The following is a 17,280-nucleotide window of genomic DNA, read 5'->3' on the forward strand; positions in this document are numbered from 1 at the left end:
CCATGTAATGTGTGACTGTGATCCCACCTCATGGGTTTATGACCTGCATTAATGCGGGTTAGTGCCCTGGCGGATCCTGGTCCCAAAATGCTTCAACTTGTCTCTGTTAGGCTAAGACAACCCCATTCTCTTTCTGGAGCACTAACTCAGAGGTCCAGCTTCCTGCTCTCCTATGTTGAAGGAGGTTTAGAGCCCTTTTTTTTGTCCTTTTTTTAATAATGCAAGCGGAAAAAAAATTTTAATACATGAACAAAAAAGAAAACACTAAAAATCATCCAGAATTTTAAATTAACTACAAACCCTTTTTAGTCCTTCTGCAAGAGTTGCTTATTGACAAATCAATAGATGTCAAGAAGCATTTCTTGAGAACCCAAAACGTTTCTGGCACAGGGCTGGATGACATAAGGCATAGAAAAGGAACAGGAATCTCAGTCCAGACCCTCAAAATAGTTCATTCTCTTGTTAGCGAACATAATAAAAACAAGTATAGTCAGAGGCTATGACAGTGGAGATGAGCCACCACTGGGAGGATGAAAAGGGAGGTGTATTATCATTCATTGGATAAACATGCATTGAGCACCTACTGTGTGCTCTCTGCTTTGCACATGGATAGTTTTTCTCCGAGCAATTTACCAACTTGACCTAAGAAAACGCTTACAAGGGAGATGTTTCTATGCTGTGCGTACCTGTATTTCGTTCTTGCCTACTCAACAGCTGAAACTACTCAACAAATCAGGCCTTCATTTTGTAAAAGGAACAAAACCAAATTTTTCTGTTAATATTTGTTCCTAGCATAAGAGATCAGACCATTCAAATCCAGATACAGTTTATGGATTTAATATTAAAATCCCTTAGAGTTTGATTCAATTAGGGAATGTAAACATCATAGCTATGGGGTGAGATTATCAGGAATACTTTATAGGTTATTAAATATGGTTTAAAAGTTCAGCTCAGGTTTACAGTTGTTAGAGGAAAAAAGAAAAAGAAGAAAGGAAAGTGTGGTGTTATGTGAAAAGGAGAAGTAATGTGCATCTTTAGAAAACAGCTTTACAATTGTGTGCATAATGATACTGTTTGTGTAAAATGAGATACAGACATACGTGCTTGTATATACAAAAATTATTTACTTAAGGATACACTAGAAGCTACTAATAGTGGTCTCTGCAGAGGGAACTAGGCACAGAGCTAAACCCGAGATGTACTTTCACTGTGTACCTCCTTTTTTGTTTCAATTCCTCACCACTGACTTCAGCAATCAATTCTTTAAAAAAACTAAATTTTTAAAAACATTTTCTCAAATTCCCAACTTTTAAATATGAGAATAGACTCTCTGAGTTGGGAGAGAGATTGAAAAAGAAGATAAGATGGGAAAGAAGAAAGGAAGAAGTTGTAGAATAGACGCTGTGCTCCGGAAGAGAAGGGAAGCAGAAAGAGAACAAACTTTTGTTCACATTGTCCACGTGTCTGAAGGACATTTTCCTTGGGACTGGGCTCCCCAGTTAGGAGACCACTAGAAAAGTGGAGTCAGCGATATATAGACTTTATGAAGATGAGAAAGACTATGGGAGGATGGATTTTGAAGAGAGCCACACGAATGTAAAGAGAATGGGGCTCTGCCCTGTCTTCACACTGGAAGGTATGCCAGAGGCAGATCTCTGGATTTTAGAAAATCACCAACCTCATCATTTGCCTTCACACAAGTAAATGTATATAACTATATGAAGATTCATCTCCTAGATAACTAACATCATGGACTACTGCTTACCTATCAAATTTCCCTCCAGGCAGTCATGAAACTTACTTGAAACAGACTGGCAGGATACAGGCCCCCCCCTCCCCCCTGTAACAGGGCACCTCATTAAAAAGGTCATTTAAGCATGTGCTTTACTATGTAAGCACTTGAAACAATAAGTCAGGTCTTCACAATGACCAAGAGTTCTTGGGCACTCCAGCTTTACATTGTCCCGTTCCCTTTATTCAAAGCCATCAAGAATGGGATGGCAATTTTCTTTTCTGAACTCTCACCTCTTACACTTTCGTGCTTCTTGCATTCACCTCCCCATGTTTCAATTTGCCTGAAACGCTATTGAGTGTTTTTTTTTTTTCTTTTCTAACATTGCTCTGAGAAAAGCATTTCGAGGAAAAGAAAATTAGTTTACTTGCTAAGAAGTTAAATAAGGAAATCCAAGTTTTTAAAAGACTAGCTTAAAAAGAAAACAGAAACAAACAAGAAACTCTGAAATAAACCCAGAAAACATCAAAACACACCCATATCTATGTACAAGATAAGCAGTGTTACCAAGTTTATAGTTAGTCTGTTCATAGTGGGAAAACAGTGATTTTGTCAGAGTATTTTATCTACAAAGGTCACCACATACCTTCAGACATCAATACTGAGATTGTCATGGATAAAATTATCTTTGATGCAGAGTCAATAACTTTCAGGAAAGGCTCATGGTTTCATTTACTATGAAGACTCTAAACAGCCGGTAATTCTCTGGGGGGCTGTCTTGGTTTACCTCAGGATGCAAAGTGCTTTTTAAAATTTTGAGGCAGGGACAGGTATTTCTTCTAGACACTTAGGGTTAAGAGATAAGAGCCATCCCAATGAGGCTACCACACTTTTTATGGTCTCTGCCAGCAATGTCCACACCTCATTCCACTCCACCCTCTTCCTTCCTGAACTCAGCAGCAACAATAACAACAAAGAAACCACACCTCAGTAGATTTCTTTTTTTAGTAGATTTTTTTTGAAATGCCTGAAGGGCAGCAGAATATGCCACCCAAAATATGCCACTTTGGTAAAAGGATTATTTTGAGCTAAAGGCAATTGAGAAGAAGCAGATACAAGAAAAGTTCTCTGCCCTCCCCCTATTTGCCTAAAAGCAGGACATAAATTTGTAAAGATGTCCCTCCTTCCCCCTCTACCAGGAAGGACAGAAGTTAATCCCCAGGGACAACTGTACACCCTGATCAGCTCACAACTGGCACCCAAAGAACCTATGTAATAAACTTTACTAACTAGTTTTATTTACCATTAGTTTCCCCGTATATTTACCTTCCTGCAGTTTGCCACCCTGGAAACTTAGCCTTCTTCCTTCATCTTTTACTTCTCTACAAATTCATTGTTCTTTTGTAAGAATGCCATATACGCCCAAGTTCTAGACACTCTTTTGAGTTACTCATCACTGGGTCCTTCCATATATATGCGCAATACACATGTTAATAATCTGTTTGTTTTTCTCTTGTTAATCTTTTTTCAATCTTATATACAGGTCCCCAGCCCAGAACCTAGGAGGGTAGTGGGGAAAAGTTTTTTCCTCCCCTACATCCCAAGAGTTGGCTAGTAGTCCTCTTGAACACTGACAAATCTATTCAACAGCAATTCTCTAGGTTAACCAATCTCGGTCAGACAATTTTCTATCACAAAACTAGATCAAATATCTTATCACAATTCCTTTTTATCTAACAGAAATCTCTCCCACCTTCATCTAAACCCATTTCTTCTTCTGGCATCTCCCCGGAAATTATATATCCCGGAAGAACAATAATTTGAAGACAGTAATCAAGTTACCCTCAGCTTTTCTATCTTGGCAAATCGAATTCATATCCTTTTATTGTCGTTTTTAAAAGAAATCTCCTCTTCCTTAATCATGTTTTTGTTCTTTGTTAACCCTTTCCTCTTAAACTGAGTTCATCAAAACTGAACAAAATGCTCTAACACAGATCTCAGTAACACAATGTATAAACGAACTACTTTATTATTATGGCTCATGTTCCATTTTAATACATCTCAGAATTATGCTACCTTTTCAAACTGCACTACTATGTAACTTCTAAAAAGAAATTCATATTCAACTATGCCTCCCACCCGGAAGAGTTATTGACAAGTTTGGTGGGATCATGTACAAAGTGTGCTCATCACAATTCCTGGCACATAGAGAGCACTCCAGAAATGGCAACTCTGGTCATTCTTTATACGCTGGACTAGAGCGTCAGTGAAGTATGTAGGAGCAGGTGTTGCCCCAAATGTACTGTAGAATATATTTAGGTAGAGTGAATAGTCAAATATTTGCACACCCTGCTTTAAGACAACTCATTATATGAAATTTTCAACTTACGGAACTCATATGAGACCTGGATGTCTGTTATGAAGCGCCTTGCCCCTCAGCAAACTGTCCTGCTTCATTTCCCAGGCTGCATGCTGGCCCTCTCCCAAACATCACACTCCAAAAGCTAGGGACTGCAAACAACCCTCCAAGATTTCCAGTTAGATAAGTGAGCTATGCTTAAACAAAGTAATCCTTTCTGACATCACCTATTAAGGATGACTGTGCAGGATTCATATATTCCTGGAATTGGAGGTAAATCCAACAGGAGTTATATTTCTGACCAACATCAGATAAGTCTGAGATGTGACAAATAACATAGCATGAAACTAAACAACTATAAACCACTATATATGTAAATAAGTAGAAATATGACCTAAGACTAATAAAATGGGCATTAATGAACATACACATTGATTATACAAAAGGCCTCAATAAATTATTAAATGCTCATCTAGTATAATATTGTATATAACAATTGTAACAGCTTCATTATGTCCTAGTTCTGACCTAAAATGAATACAGTATCCGGAATAATTAAGAGATAAACAGTCATTTAGCAATATGCTTGCATGTCACCCTAGAAATTTGTCAGATGAGCCAGAGGTCCCAGGTTTCTTTCCAAAAGCTCACCAAGGAGACTTGAGCAGATGCCTTCCCTCTGCCACTCAGGATAAATGGCTTGAAGTAAGAGGAGATATTCACAGCCTTTCTGCTGACAGTAGAGAGCTGGGTTGAGCATTAACTCTTATAAATGTTTAATGTTGATAGTGCTCTTTCCACTGAAAGCATTTCCTTTCTAAAGTAAAGGCTGACTCCACACTTTACTCTTCACCCTTTATACCCCTCTTGGTTATAAAGAGCTAGACACCCCCATCTTAATTATAAAGAGCTGTCCTGGAGCTGCCTGGCGTCAGAGGGCTCCTAGGAGACAATGCATGTTCCGTCTTTCTCAGCCTTCACTCCCGGAAACTGACAGCGTTTGACATCTATCAGAGCATGTCACAAGTCAGTGATAGGCAATAAACATGATCAGATTACATCTTTAGACTTTACATCTTAAGGTTAAAAAATTACATATATATGTATATGTGTAATTATTTTTTAAATAAAATATATGTATATATGTAATTTTTTAAAATAAAATATATATTTAATTTTTTAAAATGCTGCCTACCTTCTTCCTAATCATTCCTCCCACCCACAAAGTCAGCAAAACCCTTTACGAACACGGGTCCAGTGGAGGTCTGCCCAAACTATCCTCTTCCTCTTCCCCTTGCTACAAAAGAGATACCAGGGCCAAAATGGAGTCACTTGTGCTAGGCCCACCATCACCTAACTGAGACTTAATACCTAACCTAATTGCAGCTTCAGCCTCTCCTAGGAACATAATCTTCCAATCAGTCTGGCATTACCTGGTCAGCAATAGTGAGGTGTTGGGGCCCAGGGCAGGCCACCCCAAAATGTGTCTCAATGGCATATTGATTATTTTGAAGTTACTTAAGAAATGGCTGATGCTAGAGGGACTCTGACCCTCCTAACTCTCCCAGAAGCAGGAAAAAAATATCTCTCCTGTAAAAGGTGCCCTCCCTGCATCTGGAAGTAGAAGGACACCCTTATCACCAGAGAGAGGGAATTTGACCAAGAAGCCTATATGAACAAACCTTGTTACTTCTTTAATTTACTACCCCAAGCCCAAACTCCACTTGGGTTCTTCTCTAATCAAGTGCCCAAAGCCTAAGTTTCTTTGTCCTATCAATTCCTACAAATTTATTGTTTCTTTGTCTAAAAAATATAAAAGTCACCTGCTTTGGCCACTTCTTAGGTCCCGTTTCTATGGGACCTCCATGAGCATGTATTAAAACTTGTTTCTTTTTCTCCTGTTAATGTGTCTTGTGCCAATCTTATTATTAGTCTAGCCACAAGAATTCAAGGGGGGTAGGGGGGAAATTCCCGCCCCCCCCCAACAGAGGTAATCCTCCTGATGGACCCCTCTTGCCCCCCAAAGGAAGGTGGCCTTGCCTGAAACAATCAGCTCTCTGCTAGAATCAGGGGTCCCCAACCCCCAGGCTGCAGACTGTTACTGGTCCACAACCAGTTAGGGACCGGGCTGGCAGCAGGAGGTGAGCGGCGGGCCAGAGAGAGAAGCTTCCTCTGCTGCTCCCCATCGCTCACATTACCGCCTGAACCATCCCCCGCTCCCCTCCCCGTCCGTGGAAAAATTGTCTTCCACGAAACTGGTCCCTGGTGCCAAAAAGGTTGGGGACCACTGGCTGGAATAACTTCCTTGTCTTGCCTCCTTCTGCCTCTAAAAGTCTTTTGCACAGCTCCTCAGAGCCCCTTTATATTTCCTAGATGGGATGCCACTTGATTCCTGAATCTTTGAAAAAAGCCAATACGATCTTTAACATTTACTCAGTTAAAATTTGTTTTTTAACACCTCTTCAGACTTCTAACCAGGTGTGTGCCTCTAGCCTCCCCCCATACAAATGTCCCTATTCCTATAGCAAATACATGGTCTTGTTGTGTCTGCCCACGGGGTAGTCAGGCCTCAGGCTGCCTGAAATGAACAGTCACTCTCACTGCCGGCACCCACACCATTCCCTTCCCATTTAAACACATGGATGGGGCTTCCCTGGGGGCGCAGTGGTTAAGAATCCGCCTGCCGATACAGGGGACACGGGTTCGAGCCCTGGTCGGGGAAGATCCCACATGCCACGGAGCAACTACTGAGCCCGCGCACCACAACTACTGAGCCTGTGCTCTAGAGCCCGTGAGGCACAACTACCGAGCCCACGTGCTGCAACTACTAAAGCCCGCGCACCTAGAGCCCTGCTCCGCAACAAGAGAAGCCACCGCAATAAGAAGCCTGCACACAGCAACAAAGAGTAGACCTCACTCGCCGCAACTAGAGAAAGCCTGCGTGCAGCAACGAAAACCCAACGCAGCCAAAAATTAATTAATTAATTAATTTTTTTAAAAAAACACGTGGATGGCTGGTTGCACTCCAGTTTGGTTCTTCCCTTGCCAAGAAATCTTCCTCAGAGGGCCCAATCAAGACCTTCTTGCCCATAGAGCCTTTTCTGATTCACCAGCAAAAGCTTTTATTTCCTCCTAAAACTACTCTCATTTTTATGCAAACATCCCAATAACTATTCACTTTTCATAACATTTAGGACGTGGCAGAAGTTAGATGCCTGACATATGTTTAATACTTGCGTTCCTACAAGGACTATTATGTGTAAAATGAAGATTCTAATAATAGGTAACTTCATAGGGTAGTTACAAAGATCACATAATGCCTGGCACATAGCGGGAGGCACATAACTGAGGTCCAATTGACGAGTGAATTAATACCCTGAGGGCACACAAGGCTTCATAAATGTGAGCGGCCTTCCCTTTCAAACCAACAGAAGCAGAATATACGCAAGATTTAGTGCATACATCCCACAAGTGACTGTCTCTCATCTGCTGACCAGCAATTCATCACCTCACTAAACTAAATCTTCCCTTTTCTAGTGACTCCAAAATAGACTGAAATTTCTTCCTTCTTTAATTCAATTCAATTAAACTTAAATTTAATTAAATTTAATTTAATCCTTCAATTTCTACCTCTGGGTCCTAGCTCAGCTCCCAGGAGCCAACACAATGTATAATCAGGCCCCTGGGCTCCATTTTCTTTACTCCACAGCGCCTAGGTTAGCCTTGGGGTGGGTCCTACAGATAGCTACCAGAGTCGATGCCCCAACACATCCCACCACCAACACACACACTCACCATGAAAGCAAAAATTTTCAGAAAAATTAATTCCGAGCACGTGTCAAAGTTTTATTTCAGACTTGCAGGACAAAAGACTGCACAAGGTAAAAGCTTGTTCACAAAAACAGTCTTAGGAAAGGGCTCTTTTAAACACTGAAAGGCATGCCTAGATAAGTGGAACTCAAACTCTGACTGCTTCATAATCCCCTGAAGACTTGTTAAAACACCTAAGGCTGGGCCCACCCCAGAGTTTCCCATTCAGTAGGTGTGAAGCACGGGCGAGATTGTGCATTTCCAAGCAGTTCCCAGGTGAAGCCGTGACTGCCGGTGGTCCTGGGACCACACTTTGCGAACCACTGATCTAGACTCTAATTAAAGTTGTTGCGATGCAAGACTAATTTTACAGAGCTGTAAAGCTGCCATGCCTTTACCCACTCGATAAGTAACCCCGGCTATGCCACCCCCGGGGCCGCGCTTCGTGCGCTTCTAACCAAAAATACCTAGCTTCCCGGTTCCCTCCTCGGGCAAGGCCAGAGGGGGATCATTTGATTAAACAGCAGGGTTTTGCTTTTCAAATTGGGATGCTTTGGGAATGAGATTTGGGACGAAGTTTTGTTTCTCGCCCTCCGACACGGACGTATTCCTTTCGCGCCCCGACCTGCACGCTGCGCCCTCTCACCACCCAGCGTCCGCCCGGGATCCCGCACTTCCGGGTCTCGAGCAGGGCGTCTCTGGCCGCCCCACCCCCAACCACGCTTCCCACTGCGCACGCGCAGCTGCGCCTCCGACTGAGGCGCCCCGGAAGTAGCCGAGAGTAGCGGCCACACTCCCAGGGGTGACTGAGAAGGACTGTCTCTACTTCTCGCTCGCCCTTCAAGTCCCAGTTTTTACCTGGGGGGAATTAATGAGCCAGGTTACTTTAAACAGAGGCTCCTACGAGAAATTCCAATCGAAAAAGAAAGGTCCTGCCGAAACCCGGGATCGAACCAGGGACCTTTAGATCTTCAGTCTAACGCTCTCCCAACTGAGCTATTTCGGCGCCTGCTTTGTTGCGTCTAGAATAAACTATCACTGAACTCTTCGCGTCCGCCTCTTCCGTCTCTTCCTAGTAATCACAGCGTTTCTTCCTTGCCATATTAAACGGTTATATGTTAAAAAAAAAAAAAATTTAAATGGTTATACGTATCAACATTCTTCTGCCTGCTTTTTACAAGCCGTGACTAAGTGCACTGTACGTTACTTACTTTTTTCAGTATAATCCAAACCTTTGGTTTAATCATCGACAGCAGGCGTCGTGAACGACCCGGTGTCCCCGCTGCGGGGCTCGGGGGGCGTTGGGCTGGCGCGCAGCGCGGCGGAGCGGGGTCAAAAGCAGCGATGGCGGCAGCGCGTCGGGGCGACGCCTGCGCGACCCCAGCTCACCACTCCCCGCCCCCAGGGCTCCGCGGCCCCTCGGGGCGCGGGTTCGTCTTCCCCCAGCTGGTCCCCGCGAGCCTGGTGCAGGGTGGTCCCTTTGGCTTGCCCTCTGCCCAAGGAGTCGGCCCTTCCCGCTATGACCTCTCACTTTTCACGATTAAGGTGAACAAGAAGTGGACCAGGGCATGGAGGCAGGACTGCAGTCTCCTTGTGATCCTGGGTCCTCGAAACGCTCCCTTTCCCACCACCACTTTGCACAGAGCCAGATAGGCACACCGTGAAAGCTTGGCGAGCTCACTGAGGACGACCATGCAATGTCAATACTACTTCGTACACCAGTTGACGAATGTTTCTGAAGCACCAACTACCTACCAAGCACAGACATTCGGCAATGTCCGAACATCCTATTGTCTGTTGTTGTTGCTGTTTTTCCCTCTCCAATGAAGTTGTAATTCTCTGAAGGCAGGGGTGTTAATCTCACCGCCCTTTCACCCAAGTAAGTGGAAGTTTCACAGCCAGGTTTGAGGGATGGATGGATGCATGCATACGAATATGAAAGAAAAAGAAAACAGTTTTGAACATGGGAAGTGTTTGCAATCTCTAAGGTGTAGAGTCACTTTCTGAATTCCTTTGTTGCGTCAAATCCAAACGGAAGAGCTTGAGGTTTAAAAGAAGTCATTGGTTAAGGAAGGAAAAGGGACCAAAGAGAGCTTGGGGATGAACAGAGTTCTGTGTAGGCTTGGGGGCAGCGGGGTTGGAGTGGAAGAAGAAGAAACTTGGTGCAGCTGCCTTGTGAGGGTCAAAGATAAAGAGATGGGGAAAGAGGGCTTTTACAGCCTTTCTTGTGTGTCGTGAATGTAGCTACCTTTCACATTCTCAAAATACTGCAGGCAAAGCTTGAACCTGCGTGACTAGGAAAGTTAAGTTTTGATGGGATTTGGGGTACGGGTAGGGGTGAGGAAAAGGTCCAGGGTCTGAAGGGAAATGGAAGGAAGAGGACTGGAGAGATAAGAGAAGGAAGAGCACAACCAATAAACTTCATGTTTCAGAATTTAATGTAAGATCCTTCAGCAAATCACAAGATAAGAGAAACAACATTGTAATAGTGACCATTCATTGACTAAAGGTGGATTTCAGAACATAAGTGTTATGACATATGTCATGAATTAACTGGGTGATCACACAGCCCGGTTTGCCCAGGACAGTCCCTGTTTACCTCCCAGAATCCTGTCATGGTAGCACCCCTTTCACTCTTAAAAGTATCCTAGAACGAAGGGAAAATCAATGATGTGATCACCCAACTTATAAACTATGAAAAAGAGTCACAGCTTGGGGCTACATAATGAGCTCTACCAGTTTCACCACAAGAGAAAAGATTTTTAACAACCAACTCAATATTTGTCATTGGCGTTTTACAAAGGGGACTGAAAGTTTCCAGGACTTCGTGTCATAGTGTCCGTTCTGTGCAGGAAAGCAACCTGGGACACTGCAGTGCCTTCACAGGGGGCTGCAGAATATTTTAGATTTTTGAGGGAAACGCAGTAATACTGGACATCTGTGGGACACTGCACAAACTGCTAGGTAGTTCATAGTTTCAGCAATAGATCACTCTACAGTTCTTTCAATGATGTCATCTCTTTGCAAAGCTAGGTTTTCAGCAGTTGTGATAAAAAGCAAGTGCACGTGAAAATAAATGTATAACAGGAAATGAGAGTAGTGGTGTCCAATCTGCTTCCAAGTTTGGAGAAACTGTGCACTCCCCAACAGGTACACACATCCCATTGGTAAGTAATGTTGGTTGTTTACGAATGAAATAAAAATATACCTTTCTTTTCTTTTATGTGTATAGGTTTTTCCAAACAAAGTCATTGGACATGAATACTTAATAAATTGTTTGGGCCTGAGTACTTCATAAAAGGAACTGTTCGGTATTTCTTTTGGCCTGGGAGCATTGGAAAAACTTACTGAGACACTGAGAGCATTATGAACAGAGAAGGTTTGGAAACCTCTAGCTTAGCACCTTAGTGTTGACAGCAGGAATGAAAATTATTACTGAGTTTGGGAGAAAATCTTTGTTCAGCAAGATTACAGAGGCAAGAAGAGCCATCAGAACTTCCACAGAGACCAAATGCCAAGGGCTAAAGTGAAGTGAACAATCTATGAACACACTCACGGTCGGAAGGAACAGATGATAAAGAAATTGGCATTCAAATCAGGGAAATGATGTTGAAGAAGGACTCCATGTTGAAAAGAAGCTTTGGCTGTAGTCCTGTCTTCCAAATTAATCCACGGATTCTGGCCAACTCAAGTCTAATTACCTATGATAACCACGAAGACTAATTATGAGAACTAACTAGAAGATCTAAGAATAACAAAACTGAAGAGAACATGTTGTATGTAGTTGTAGTAACTAATCGATTTTTGAACAGCTATCAATTGATAATCTATCCTGAACTTTGCTCCTGGGACCCCACAGTCCAAAAAAGTAGCACTTATTTTTATTTGCCTCTGATTTCAATCAGTATTTCTCAGAAGTGTTAAAAAGGTGGGAATATATCAAAAGGACATAGGAGCCAGTTTAAAGGGGCTCTTACTGGCCAAATCTAGGATAATCCCAGTATCAAAATGAATAAGAAAAGTAATAGATTATTTACCCCTTGAATAAAATAAAAATCCATGAGTACAATAATGGAGGGAGAATGAGATTGAGGGTTCTGGCTTACAGATGATAACTGTCATCAACATAAATGTGGAAGGAGTGGTAGCATTGGAAATAGCCATTTTCCAAGCATCATAGTAAAGACTGGTTCGGTCAAGAATCATCAATGGATGCTAAGTATGAGGGGAAGGTTGTATGATGAGGAGGATCACTGCATGGTCTGAAAGTATCTCTCCACAGATTGCTTAATAGTTGCAAGGGGGAAATTGAAACTATACAGTGGGGAAGCTGGACAAATCCTTGATCTGGTCATCAAGATGAACCTCACCAATGAAGGACACTGAGACATCATGGGCCTCCTAATGTGATTCCTTCAAAAGGACACAACTTGGCACTTATATAGTGATCCAGCCAGAGATGCATAGCCTGAATCTAGTCATGAAGCAACATTAAACAAATCGCAAAATAAAGGCATTCTAGTAAATGACTGTCCTGTATTCTTCAAAACTGTTAAGGTCCTGAAAGCAATGAAGAGCTGGGCCACTGTTGCAGATGGAAGGAGTCTACAGAGACATGACAACTGAAAGTAATATGTGATCCTGGACTGGTTTCTATTCGGGAGGGGAAATGTTTTAGAGGATACTATTAGGACAATTAAAGAAATTGGAACGTGGGCTGTAGATTACATAAAAGTGTCATATCAGTGTTAAATTCCCTGCAGTTGGCAACCGTAGTTAGAAAATATCCTTGTTTTAAGAAATACATACCGAAGTATTCAGGGATAAAGAGATATCATATCTGTAATTTACCTTCAAATGGTTCAGAAAAATAAAATAATAATATGTGTGCAAATACACACAGAGAGAAACAGACACACACAGAGAGGACGTGAAAATGTAAATGGGGAAAAATATAAAAGTTGATGAATCTGGGTAAAACATACTTGGGACTTGTCTGTACCATTCTGTAACTTTTATGAAAATTGGAAACTTAGAATTAAAAAAATTTTTTTAAGTTTGCTGCTCTTCTGGGACCAGACAATTTCAGTTAGAATCATAGTAATGCTAGATATGGAAGAGAACATGGGGTTTATTTTGCCTGATCCACAAATTTTACATGTCAGGAAACTGAGGCCTAGAGATGCTATAAGCAACTTGCTTAAGGTTACTGTCTTAGTTGGCTCGGGCTGCCATAGCAAAGTACCATAGACATCGCGAGGGTGGGGTGAGGCACGTTAACAACAGAAATCTATTTTCTCGAAGTCTGGAGGCTGGAAAGTCCAAGATCAAGGTGCCTGCCGATTAGGTTCCTCGTGAGAGTTCTCTTCCTGGCTTGCAGATGGCTGTCTTCTCACCGTGTGCTCACACGGACTTTCCTTGGTGCACGCGCTCGGAGATCTTTCTCTCTCTCTCTCTTTATCTTCCTCTTCTTATAAAGCCACCAATCCTATCTGGTTAGGTCTCTACCCTTATAACCTCCTGAACCTTAACCTTTACCTCCTAAAAGCCCTCTCTCCAAATTCAGTCACAGTGGCAGCTAGGGCTTCAACATGAACTGGAGGAGGAAGGCAATTCCGTCCACACCAGTTACACAATTAATCTGGTGCAGAACGGACTACTGGTCCATAAAGCATATTCTGTAACTTCCACCAAATGCTCTTAATTTTTTTAAAACAAAGACCCCATTTCAATGAAAAATTGGCATGAGTCTAAATCTGAACCTGGAATCTGGGGTTAGGGCTCAGCTTTTCTTGTAGATGCTTTTTTATGGGCATGTTTATGCCTTTTGAAGTTCTCTGTGTATAGAAATAATTTCTTTCTTCATGGATAGAAAGTGATTTCTCCAAAACATATATATTAAAGTTATAACTTAAGGGAGAAGTATAAAAAAGTTAATAGATTGTAAATATCATCTGTATGCTGAATTGATCCAGAAGAAGTTAATTTATTTAAAGCCATTAAACCACAAGTCGATAAAGACCTTATTGGTTTTTGTTTTGGCTGAATCACAGACATCAATATTAAGCCTCCGGGTATACTTACAAGGCCAGAAACAATTAAGCAAATTATACTCAAGAACAACCTACAGAGCTTTTCCTATGTGCTAATCCAATCCTCCCACATCCATCAAGCAAACGCCTAACTAACCATGTGGATTTTCAACAATGCCCTAAAGGCCAGAAAACTTGGACTCTAGAGCTTGAGTTTCAGAGGCTTGGGTGTTCTTTAAATACTTGTCAGCTTAATTGCTTGTCTCTCGTTTTTGATGAACTGGGCCAGCCTCCCAACTGCATCCCTGCTCTGTCTCCCCACCCTACCCCTATCCAGCGATTAAGGGGTAAGGCCTGGTTATTCACCCAAAGAAATAAGGCAGAATAAACTTAAGTCAGGACTTTCCTAAATCCCTTGTTAATTTAAAAAAAAAAAAAGCCAGAAACAAGAAATAAATCAGTCTCTTCCTCTGCCCCACTGAAGATGCACAAGATGGTGTTAAATGACCAGAAAAGGAGGCCACAGAGGCACCTGTGCTATTTGGTCCTATGGCCCTCCAACCTCCCAGGTGCCTCGCACTCTTGACTCTCCCCTGCTTTCATCCACTTCTCTAGTCCTGTTTGTTGTATCCTTACACCCCCAACTCCGTGTCCCAGCATTGGCCACTTCCTGACGTACCTCACTCGGGACCCTTGGCGACAAGTCAGCTCTTCTCTACCCTTCTCCCCTGTCTTCCTTGCACACACAGGCCGGAGTTTCTCTGCAGGAGGTTTGTGGGTAGGAGGGATGCAGTAAGAGGGAGAGCTGAGCTTTGGGGCTTCCTGTGCTCAGGATCCCCCAGTGGGAGGCAGAAGCCGCCTGGGACATGTCTCCTCTGTCCTGCAGGTGGAGCTGTCAGGGCACGTTTCCAGGGCTCTCCTAGGTCACAGGGACAGTAAGCAGGGCCCTGACCCCAGATTCTCCCACTCAACTATCCAGCCCCTTTCCATCATTAGCAATCGGAAAATTGACTACACCCAGTTTTCCCCAACTACACAAGGTTGCATAGGATTCAGAAGGGGCTGCAGCTCCACGTGTTCTCCCATAGATGGTCCAGTGTCCAGAGCTTCCCTGAGGGGCGGGAAGGAACCCATCGCACCACAGACAGAAGCGTCCTGTTCAGACTGTTCATCTATTGCCCTTTAATAATGACTGGATGATTGGAAAAGGAAGAATGCTTTGACTTGGGAGTGACTGAGTCTCCCCAGCTTGCCCCGTAAGGAATGTGAGAAGTAAAGTCAAAGTGTTTTTTTCTTGTCTCCACAAGAAATAAACACTGCCATGCAATCACATCGGTGCTTATGTAATAGTTACAAAATGACCTCATTTTGATCACCTGGGACAGCAGCCTCTATCCTGTGTGTGAGTCGATAAAAGTCCAGAGAGGCTAATGATTCCCAGTGTCACACAGTCATTTGGTGACAGAGGTGAGACCAGAACTCTCTTCTGAGCCCCCAGGCCAGGGCGGTCACAATGCAACATGCTTGTCCCTATATTCGACCAGCTTTATTGAAATACGGCAGTTCTTTTAAATCTATGGTCCACATGCACTTTGGGGATGTTAGGTTTTGAGGCAAATGGTCTTCTTGATCTTAGAGCGGAATCTTGCTACTTACACTAACCTGGCCCATTCCCCCAGCACAGGAAGAAACCTGATGCCAATGTTACTCTGAGAATCTTGAGGCCTAAGTGCTTTCAATTCACTGTCTCCTGATAAAACTCTGGGTTCAGAAAAGGGCCTGCTAGGAATCATTTATACGTCAGTGTAAATAGAAGTCCTTCAGCCAGTTTTTATGGGCCTCCTAGTCCTATAATACAACGTGCATAGAATCACCTATGAAGGCTTCTTGCCAAAAACTGTGACCTGAAACTAGTCAGGCTTCTAGGTAGACCTAACTTCCAGTTTATAGGAAATTCAGAAAATGGCGAAATAAGTTAGATGACACCATGAAAAAATAACTAGACAAATCTAGAGTATGAGACATTCTCTAAGACATCTGACCTGCTGTCTTTAACATACCAATGTTATGAAAAACAAAATAAAAAAGATGGGGATAGAGCTCTATATTTAAGAGACTAACCGAAAGTAATGTGTGGACCTTATTGGAGCCTGGTACAGGGAAAACAAAACAAAACAAAACAAAGAAAAAAAAACCTATAAAGAGAATTTTGGGGATGTAGAGGGGAAAAAAATCTGTTTTCCCTTTACCCGTTATTTTAGGTTCCCTGGATGGAAAATTATTCTAACAAAAGACAGATTAACAAGAGAAAAACAAACAGAAGTTTATTATGTGCATTGCATATACTCATGGAAGTACCCAGTGATGAGTAACTCAAAAAGGTGGTTGGAACTGGGGCTTATATCTTACAAAAGAACAAGAAATTTGTAGAGAAGTAACAAGACAACAGAGAAACACCAAGTTTCTAGGGTAGCAAATTGTGGGAAGGTAAATATATAGGGAAACTAATGGATAAGGGGAACTTATCTTAATAGATAAGACTGGTTAGTGGACTTCCCCGGTGCCGCAGTGGTTAAGAATCCGCCTGCCAGTGCAGGGGACACGGGTTTGAGCCCTGGTCTGGGAAGATCCCACAGGCCGCGGAGCAACTAAGCCCGTGTGCCACAACTACTGAGCCCGCGTGCCGCAACTACTGAAGCCTGCGTGCCTAGGGCCCGTGCTCCGCAACAAAAGAAGCCACTGCAATGAGAGGCCTGTGCACTGCAACAAAGAGTAGCCCCTGCTCACAGCAACTAGAGAAAGCCCATGTGCAGCAACGAAGACCCAACGCAGCCAAAAATAAATTTAAAAAAACAAATAAAAAAAAAAACTGGTTAATAAAGTTTGTTACATAGATTCCTCTGGTGCCATTTGTGGGCTGATCAGGGTGTACAGTTGTCTCTGGGGATTAACTTCTGTCCTTCCTGGTAGGGAGGGAAGGGGGGACATCTTTACAACTTTATGTCCTGCTTTTAAGCAAATAGAGAGAGGGCAGAGAGCTTTTCTTGTATGTTTATCTTCCCAACTGCCTTCAGCTCAAGACATCTTATGCCAAAGTGGCATGTTTTGGTGGCATATTCTACTAGCTTTCAGGGAAATATAGAGAAATTTTAATATGTATATTAGGAAATGACTGTTAATTTTCTTAAGTATGAAAATGGTATTGTCATTATGCAGGAGAATGCTAAGGTTTTAGGAGATTTATGCTATGCTGAAGTATTTAGGGTTGAAGTGTCATGATGTTTACACCTTTCTTTTAAATGTCTCAAACACACACATATATGGATAAAATCAAATAGCAAAATGTT

At 42.5% G+C, this 17,280-nt stretch overlaps 1 non-coding gene across 1 annotated transcript; it reads right to left on the bottom strand.

Moving 5' to 3' along the window:
• Positions 1-8,834: 8,834 nt before the first annotated feature.
• TRNAF-GAA lies at positions 8,835-8,907 on the bottom strand. Its single transcript has one exon. It is a non-coding gene; the product is annotated as a tRNA-Phe (tRNA).
• Positions 8,908-17,280: the final 8,373 nt, after the last annotated feature.

The sequence above is a fragment of the Balaenoptera musculus genome, chromosome 18, assembly GCF_009873245.2.
Source record: "Balaenoptera musculus isolate JJ_BM4_2016_0621 chromosome 18, mBalMus1.pri.v3, whole genome shotgun sequence".
NCBI classification, from domain to species: domain Eukaryota; kingdom Metazoa; phylum Chordata; class Mammalia; order Artiodactyla; family Balaenopteridae; genus Balaenoptera; species Balaenoptera musculus.